The sequence below is a fragment of the Cygnus olor genome, chromosome 4, assembly GCF_009769625.2.
Source record: "Cygnus olor isolate bCygOlo1 chromosome 4, bCygOlo1.pri.v2, whole genome shotgun sequence".
Classification (NCBI taxonomy): domain Eukaryota; kingdom Metazoa; phylum Chordata; class Aves; order Anseriformes; family Anatidae; genus Cygnus; species Cygnus olor.
This window is the reverse complement of record NC_049172.1, coordinates 36,276,913-36,286,648: the sequence shown is the minus strand read 5'-3', so window position 1 is coordinate 36,286,648 and position 9,736 is coordinate 36,276,913. Positions and strand designations below refer to the sequence as shown.

The 9,736-nt window shown below is 39.5% G+C and overlaps 1 long non-coding RNA gene across 1 annotated transcript; it reads right to left on the bottom strand.

The window, feature by feature from the left end:
- Positions 1-1,343: 1,343 nt before the first annotated feature.
- LOC121069867 lies at positions 1,344-9,568 on the bottom strand. The gene is made up of 5 exons (XR_005819695.1): positions 9,177-9,568; positions 8,847-8,918; positions 3,507-3,621; positions 3,210-3,397; positions 1,344-2,001 (listed from the first exon to the last, which is right to left on the bottom strand). It is a non-coding gene; the product is annotated as an uncharacterized LOC121069867 (long non-coding RNA).
- Positions 9,569-9,736: the final 168 nt, after the last annotated feature.

Sequence of the window (9,736 nt, the reverse complement as noted above, 5' to 3'; positions counted from 1 at the left end):
GCTCTTCTATATCTTCAAGAGGCAGAGAGTCATCAAAAGAGAGTGAGGTGGTTTTATAGATGTTTATGAGGGTATGTGAGATGGATATTCATCAAGGAAAATGTCAAGGTGTTTACAGAGGAGGATTTTTCAAAGCACCGAACACATCTTAGAACATGCACCCTATTGGCTTTTAGTAGGACTGATATTCATAAAGCACTTGGACAGTTCAGGATGTAATTTCTTGTTCTCTTGATCCATTTTAAAAATGCAGATACGGTACAATGTAAACAAGTAAACAGAATCAAATTCATCTACCAGATAATGTCAAGCATAATTCTCTGAGAGTCCCAGGTGACATAAAATCATTTTGAGGCCTTTCATGAATCATTTAGACTTGTCTACAGCAGAATCTATTTCACAAGCAAGTTGTGAGCCACAGCTAATCTCTCACAGGGGTTTTATGAGACACTGGAAAAGACACACTTTAAATGACCAAGCATTAAAGAAGGCGTTTTACCTTCAAAAGCATTGGTATCTGTGGAGTATTGGCAGGAAGGGGGACTCACAAGATCCCAACAGAACACATTTAGGCAGGGATGTATGGTTTGACAGCACTGCTTCAATACACACATGTCAGGCACCTTCACTGTAACTTTATTTTCATGGGCTGCAGGGACAAGATGCACATTAGTCATGGTTCAGTTGCGCGGTTTGGAAAGGCAGTTGTCTAATACTGATAGGAAACAAAAGTCTGTACTGACAGGAAAAAATCAGACATTGGCCTCGAAGGTGGAGGTAGTTCAGCAATCCCTTCCAGCCTGCCCTCTTCTACTCTGAGAGGAAGATAATTCTTCCGCACTAGCAGAAATATGGACACACATCAGGTAGATACTAAACGGACACTCCAGCTAGGAGGCTGTTTCTCTTACGGTGATAATACGCAGTACAAGAAACAACACGAGACAAAAATCCTTGTGTAGGAACTGAAGTTCTGTCTGGTGAGAGGCTGAAGAGAATGAGGCTAGGCTCAGGGGACAAGGGGAACAAGCCATCCCCAGGGGACCTACCTCAGGCAGACATTTGCTGAAAAACTGAAATGGCAATTCTTTTCATAGAATAGAACACTCCATCTATTGTCAGATGTCTGATTTAAATTAAACTAAACAAGCATTCACAAACCAAAAGCAATTTATAGCCACTTAAATAAAAATTAATTTTCCTCTCCGTTATCCAGGGTTTCCTACAGTAGTTTATGACACTATAAACTTTCTGTGATACTCTTGTTGCTTTTAAATCATTCTAGGAGAACAAAGATACTCAACCACACACATAACAACCATGGGAAAAAATGTACTTCTCCTTTTCTTTTTATTTGGATAATTTGTATATCAAGCTGTCAGTATATATCACGTAAATTTAAAAAAGAGGGGCTGGATACATCTAATATTTTAAAAACATTTTTGGCCACCAATAATGGCCTAAATAGAGATTCATTTTTTCATGTTGTACATAATAGGTAGTAGAGAATTTTGAATTCGGTAAAGAAAACAGTTAATTTTCTATATGTATTTATGCTACATTTAAACTAGTATGTTTTACTTTAAATATATGCTGTCCCAGAAGAATGAGATCATTGGAATCAGGGCACAAAAGTCCATAGTACATCCTGACACAATTCAACACAAATAAGCTCTATGAGCTTAGTGTATTTGTCTAATCACATGTTATTTATAACATGGAACATTTGCTTCCACATTGCATTGCTAAAAGCATTTTCTTCCCAAACAATTTCAGTGCATTCAGAGCATCTGAGAAACACTGTACTTCTCTCTGATTAAAAGAAATCTGATACTGAAACTGGAACTGATTGAGACTGTGCCCAACTGTTCAAAGAACCAATTATTATACACATTAACCTAAGCTCCCTTCAGCAGCTACTGTAAGCAGAGAACGTCAGATCCCGGTTGAAGATGAAGACAAAATACCACCACTTTTGAATTATCACAGGCTCCATCTGTGCTTAAATTTGAAAAGAAATCCAAATAAAAATGTGTTTACACAATTTCACATTTCAGAGTACATATCTGACCCCACATCATTTTTGTATATCCACACAATTCCTTTTTTTTCATAGATCTTAAGCCTGAGGTAAAGAAAATTTTCTTACTCATCCACATTTATCCTCAAGAATTCAGCTATTCAAAGAAACAAACAAAAAATGGTTATCATTCCTTTTGCTGTTATGCATATAAATTAGCGCATGCAACACTGCACAGAGTGTCAAAATATGAACAGACTGGCTTATTTTGCTAGATTATCACAGACTCCAAATCAAAATAATCTGAATTTGATATATTACTCTGTTGCTAAGAATTCCTCTGGGAATTCAAATACTGGAGCTGAACCCAAAAAGCTAAAAATCTACGATATAATAGATGAATGAAAGAGTAGTTGGGCAAACTTTTCAAAGAAATCACTGAATTGCACTGACATTTCTGGCAGAAGACAGAAACTAATTGTATATTCTGATTACCGATATGACTACACTGTGTCTTAGGGCTAAATCACTCCTTAAGTGATCTGCTCACTTCAGGGTGAAATCTTCGAGGATGTCTGTACAAGACCAACATAATGCACTTGTTATATTACCCCTGATTATAGACAATATATGCTAGTGGGTCTGCATCTGATTTTTTTTGTTAAACGTGCTTGCATATTTGCATAAGATACTCTTTCTGTCCTTTTTTATTGTCCAGAGCTACTGCATTCCTTGTTCCACGGTATTTCATTGCTGGGCGAAGTAATTCAGTGTACGCTATGTGTATGATCTCTATAGTGTTTTGAGATTCCTTGAGCTGGGAGTCAGACACCTTCACTCGGTGTTGCAAAGAAATGAAGTGTAGGTGGCCACTTTCATGTCCTGCAATGCTTCCACATTTTTAATAACATTTTCCTCCACCCCCATGTCTACAGACCCACATATTTGTTAATTGCAGGTGAGCTTCCTGTCACTTCGTGATTTTTTTGCTCCAAAATCCAATTTGACCTGTTTGAATAGACTTTTTTTGGGTAACAAAGGACCTCTCTACCCCATAGCAAAGCATAGTGCAGAGATACTTGAACTGGTAGCAACCAGCCTGCAGTGTCAGAAGCTGCACCAGCTCAGCTGCGCTCCTATTAATACAAAGATTGCATTGCTTATTACTTGTGGCAGGGTGCAGACATACCTGCTGAGGCTGGAACTAAGCTGGGTGTCTCTACCATGCAATGTGGGTTAGATGTAGTCAAAATGATGACAGAGGATGAAAGGGACCATTGCCAGACATTTTTGACACAGGGTGTTTACTGAATAATTCAGAGTATTCTGAGCATAACTAAAGAAATACCGAGTTGGCAGTCATCAGCACTGATGCTCCTTAAAAAAAAAAAAAAAAGAAATATTATAAATTAAGTAATGACTTCCTTCACAACAGTAAGCAACAAGCTGCCAGAAAGGAGGTAAGAGTCAGAAGGGAGCTTTGTACCTGGTTTAGAACCAGCAGAAGTTTTAAATTATTCCAGTTAACACAGAGGAAGCTAATGGTGAAACTGTAGACACCAGACATACTAACTTTGCCTTCGGGTCCAAGAAACATGTATCTAAACAGAGAACACAAAATGATACTATGAAAAGTTTGTGCCTGCTTTACTACTGAAGAATCAACCCTTCTTGGATTTCTGATGACATAAGTGGAAAAAAATCACAATTATGACCAAGGCTAAAACTCTCAGACTCTGGATAAACCAAGGCTTAATCTTTGACAAAATAATTAGAACAAAATCATACAGACCATGAAATGTATGAAGGCTGGACAGGAGTAATGACAGTACTATGGAAGTAAGAGAAAATTCAAACTATATGTATGGTACGCAAAACAAAACAAACAAACAAACAAACAAAACCATAACCAACCAACCAAAATAAAACTGATATGGTACTTTTTTATACAATGGTGCACTATTTTATACATGTATATATACATATATATATAACAGAGAGTCAAGACCTCAATTTGAGTTAAAAAATAGTGCATGGATCTTATGTGCTGTAGCAAATGCGAGACAAAACAAGACACAAAGAAAGGTGTGAGACACAGTGGATTACTTCATGTAGGAGTTGTCTGCACATGTCAGTAGAAGAGAACACTCCCAGGCAGTGAGGACCACTTTGAGCAGTACAGTAGTCCCACTGAAAACAATGAGACGTATTTGTGCCATGTGATCAGGCTTATCAGTACAAAAAAACATTTTGTTTTGTTAGCTCAAGGACAAGGATTTCGTACAAGCCAAAATGCTGGCTTAGTAGAAGTGTTATAAATGTAAGGGAACAACTGGAAAATGTATACAGAGATACTGACCTCATCACAGGACGTATATATCTTCTAATACTGACAAATCCCCAGGCTCAGGCAAGGTGAAACATCTATTTTAAGGCACACCCCAATAAAGCCATGGTCATAGGTATCAGGCATAAACTTTTTGTTCTGTGAAACTTAACTTTCTAGTTTTCTTTTTTCCTGGATTCACCCCTCCCCAACTTTGGATTTGTCTTTAATGACAATTTACATTTGGTCCTCAGTTATTCCTTCAAATGTTATGTACAAAATATATCCAGATCTGATAGCATGAACGTCTTTGGTATTTGATAAGTGTCTATTCTTGAACAAATTACATTCTTTTATGGGTACCCTTTACAAGACACATGGATGATATAGGAAGAAGGAGGCAGCAGAAACCCTTAAGTTTGAAAGGTGATTTCTACCCCTCATATAAAGAAACTGCAATAAAAATAGGAGATTTATGATTCAATTTACTCCTTCATTAAGCAGCAGACATTGTAAGTGTCAGCCAATGGCTGTAAGAATTTCAGTATTGGTTTTGCCTAGTGTCTCATTAAAAACAGATAAAAACCAGCACTCTAGCTTAAGCTAAACCTGTTATTTTTAAAAATGAAGTATGCTGTCATATTCTTACAAATTAGAATACGTACCTACTTGGATGAATGTGCAACTACTGAGAATTGTAAAAATATCATAGTGAAAAACCTGTTAAGTCAGGTGTGCGTAATATGCAGTGAAGTACAATGCTTAATATTTTCATCACCTGGTGAATCTTTTCTCTCCTGAGAAAGGTGTGATATTTGACACATCTCTGGGGGCAGATTCAACGAAGTATGCATTGTCCTCTGCCATAGCCTCACAGCTGATTTCCACAGTCCATATTCTGTCTAATTTCTGAGTCACAAATGACCTTGCAGCCAATCTACTTTTATTATTTTGTCACATAACTGGGCTGATGTATAACTCTGTTTCTACAAACAGGCTATTTCCTCATCAGGAATCTGAACTTTATCAAATGTAGCATTTATCAAAGGAAGTTCTTCATACAGACGTGGCTTTTTTGTTTTGTTTTGTTTTGTTTTAAGAGCGGTTTGTACTTGAAAAAGAAGTTCACCATTGCGATTTTTTCCCCTGAAAATAGTATACATCATTGCACATAAATTCCTACATAATGCCACATTTTCATATGAACACACTCAAGTTGCATTTGTATTGCAAATGTATGCAGGCAAGATAGTCATTTGCACAAGTGAAATAGATAAAGGATTGCACAAATTCATGTCTTCTGGCATAACTTATTTTGATTCTCTGTATTTAAGCATTTAGCCTCACACATCCTAAATATAATGCAGTTTATGCTGACTTTAAAATCTGGGACACTTACTGTGAACCTTCTGTGCCATACAAAAGGAAAAAAAAGAGATATGTAGCCCCCAAAAGTTCACTTTTCAGACTGTCAAAAGGGCTTTGAAAATTTTTGCACATCTTACCAGCGAAACGTGAGGTTTTGGCATACACGTTGCCTCTGGGTACTTGCTGTGAGAGTCTAGGTACAGTAAACCCTTCTGACCTCTGTGGGACTTTACTGACACAGTTCTAAATTTCACAGAGACGCAAGTGAAGAAGAATCAAGGGGTGTCTAATGCACAGCTAAGTTTTCAGTTGTCCAAATATCAATCTAACTACCATTGGCACTTTCTTTAGGGTATGCAATGAGATAAACATCAGCAGAAATAGTAAATGTAGTAACAATAATCTGTTGTTCATTCACATAATTGAGACTGGACAGAAAGAGTGTATGAAGATTTGCCAGTTATGCTTTTGAATAAAAGTACTGAAAAAAAATAAATATATTCATCACAGTCAACCAGCTGAACCCCTTACTGAGAGTATTTAATAAAGAAGGCAGTTTTACCTTGCAAAGAAGCCTGAGTCTATGTACAGTATTTCAGACAAACTAACCCCAAACCATACAAAACCACAAAGATTTCTTACTCCTGGAAACTTCCAGTGGCAGATACGGTCTATCAGTTTACCTCATACCTCTCTCTTTTAATGCATTAACTTTCTGGCCCTGCAGTCCATGCTTTTGTCTTGTAATCCCAACAGAGGCCTGATTCTCCCTAAACTTTTCAGCGTCTTGGCCCAATACTCAGGCAGCTTATTGCCAGATTACTGATGAGGAACTACCTAGGTCTCCCAGAGGCCATTGCTGAACTGCAGCCTTTAATGACAGTTGTTAATAGCCACTTATTTGGCTGAAACTAAGGTTACCACTCATATTCAAGATGGTTACTACACAAGTTTTCTGAATCCCTATCATGATCTCTGCAAGCGCTTCTGTTACAGCAATGGAAAACTAATACTGAATTAGTAATAAAGTCACGTTCAGTCAAATGTTGCTCCTTGCATTGGTGAATATATATGTTATATATGTAAAACTGAATCGTGACAGATTATACCCACAGAAGAGAAAACAGCTCTTTCAAATCAGAGCTTCTCTCCTCAAAAATAAATAATTGCATTGTGATAACAGGTTTTACCATCAGTAAGACACTGAGGCCACATGCTGTGCTGTCTTGATTTCTGGATAAATAAACCTGTGCCCTGTTGTTTTTTCGATGAATAAGCCTTTGGGACATGTGACAGTGTACGACTGGAACACAGTGATTCAACATTCAGGCATTTTTAATCAACGCTTTGAAAATTAAAATAATTAATACTTGGTAAACATTATGTAATTGAACCTTACAGCACCTAGCTACTACTATGCATACTTCGCAGATACCAGCCCTGCAGTTAAACAAGCTGCTTGCTGCCACCAGTGGACTTGATATCAGAGCCACGATTAGCACTCCAAAGTTCGTGACTCACGGTGCAGTTTCATGTTACAGTGAAACTAATCTAACAGCAAGCTGTGACTGAAAACGGAGGCCTGTCCGCCAACTCCCCCGTGCCTCTGCTGCCCATCTTAAACTAGATTTAGCAGACTTGCAGCCACACAGCCACACCACATGCTCAGCACCAGATGCCTCGAACCTACTGCAGTTATACGGGGATCCTACCTCTCAGGGAGACTAAATTCACCATACGTGCTATGTGGCTATCTCCATACATCAGCAGCAAGTCCAACATGTTAGACCTGTTCATATGGGTGGAATAAGGAATGGGCAGACGTTGTGTCTAGAGCCTTGCCAGCCTTTAGGGAGGCCCTGCAGGAGAGCCACATTTTCCTTACCTAGAAAAGGTTCTGCTAGAAAGCAGCCATCTCAAACATAAGGTGTAAAATGTCTGTAGGCTGACAGGATATCTTTAGCCCAGGGTTCTTAGTAACAGGTTTCCTTTCTGTCTTACTTTTGTTAAGATTTTTGAGTTATTAAGCCATTGTTTACCTTACTCTGTTACTTGTGCTGTTTTACAGAAAGAGTAATTATTATTCAGAACTGTTAATAATCTTTGTTTGATGAAACATAACTGTTTTTTTCCATTACTTTTTCAGAGTAAACATTTTAAAACATTTTATTGACTGAAGAATTCACTTATTTTCATTTGGTCATGACCTAGTAATATATTAATATATTGAAGTTAAATTTCATTGAGAACAGAGGAACAGTTTGTGTTCCAAAATTTAGCTCATATGTATATATTGGTAATTGCATATTTAATGGTCAGGCTGTAATTAGGATCATTCCCACAGTTCAGGTTATTTTTAGCTCTGAAGTCATAAACATACGCAGTGACTCAACCAGCCATTGTAACTCTTAACCACTTGTTTGTCATTACTAGTTCTATTACTGGAAATAAGTTAATTAAATGAAGAGTATGTATACTTGGTCATCTGGATGCATCCAAGAGTCTCCATGTTCCTACACCAGTTACCTTTCCCTCTCTCCAATTATATCACTCTGGCTATCAATTTTAGCTCTTCTTGGGTCAGTAGATTTTCAGACCTTTCTGTGGCTATCTTTGGAGAAATCACGTCATCTACCTGGTGATCCCTTAGCCCAAGCAGCAGGCAGAGTTCTCCCACTCGTGGCCATCATGTAAACCAAAGAGAAAGCACTGAAGACCTGCTCAGACCTTTGGACTCCTAGCTCACAGAAACAACTGATCCTGCTGATCTGTAGCTGCTCGTGTTTTCTGCTTTCCCCATCTCTGGGGAGATCTCTGGACCTGCAAGCCATCCACATTTCCAGATTTTCAGAAGGCCATCCCAGCTCTTTCACATTGGTTTCTGCTAGTCACGGCAACTGCCCCTCTCATCATCATCCCTCCATGGTGTGCCCCATGAGCCTGCCATACCACCTTGCCTTTCTCCACTTCTTTTTGTTTCTCTTTCTCATACATCCTGACACATCTGAGCAACTCTAGAGCTACCCCCAAACTTTCTCCTTCTGTTCTGTATATGATCCTCCCTCCACATGATGTCTCACTTTACCCTTCGTCTATATATATCTCTGGCATCTTGATTTCAAGCCCTCTTACTTTCAGAGTTCTGGCTGCACTCCTGACTGGACTGCTCTCCCATTCTGGCTTCAGAAGATACCATCGGTAATTCTAGAGGAAAACAAAAAAGAGATTGCATGACTGGACTTGAGAAAAACTAAAAAATCCTGGTGTAGACCAAGTATTGTGCTCCACAGGTATACAAGCTACGTAATCCAGCACCTTCTTTGAGGTCAAGTTTTTATGAATATTAAGTGCAAAGTCCTTTAAAAAAAAAAAAAGTTGAGAGATGCGAATACAGGAAACATTAAAAAGATAATTTAGGTAATTAATAAATCGATGGTAATATTATCTGATACGTTTAACTACCTCAGAAAAATCCCTAGGCCAACAACTTGTACAGAAACGCAATGACTCTGCCATTGCAATTTTTCTCGTCTGTTGCGATTTCTAGAACTGTTATAGGTACGAGGAGCAAACAGAAAACTGGAGCGCAGAGGAGCAAAGTTATGGCTGTGTGAGCAGTTTAACGGCACGTTTGGAATATTTTATAAACGGTGGAGTCGATCTTGAAGTTAACTCTGAACTTCCAGGCTCGGTGTTTATGGCAGCTGTGGTACTTCAGGCTTTGTGCTGGCGTTTCTTTGAGGCTGCGGGGCGCTCCACTCCCCTCCGCTACCACAACAGCACCGGACTCCCCTCAGCCCAACGGCCGCCATCACTGCCGCGCCGCCATTCCCCCCGCCTCTCCCGAAGCCCCGCCCCCGATCGCCATCACGGCCGCCCCGCCGCCGCGCAGCCCCGCCCCTCCCGCCGCGCCGCCCCGCCCCCTGCCGCCCGCCATTGGCCGGTGCGGCGGGGGGGGAGGCGGGGCGGCACGGCCTTTGCGCCGCGTCCTGCCGCCGTCGTTGTCGCCGCCGCTTCCCGTT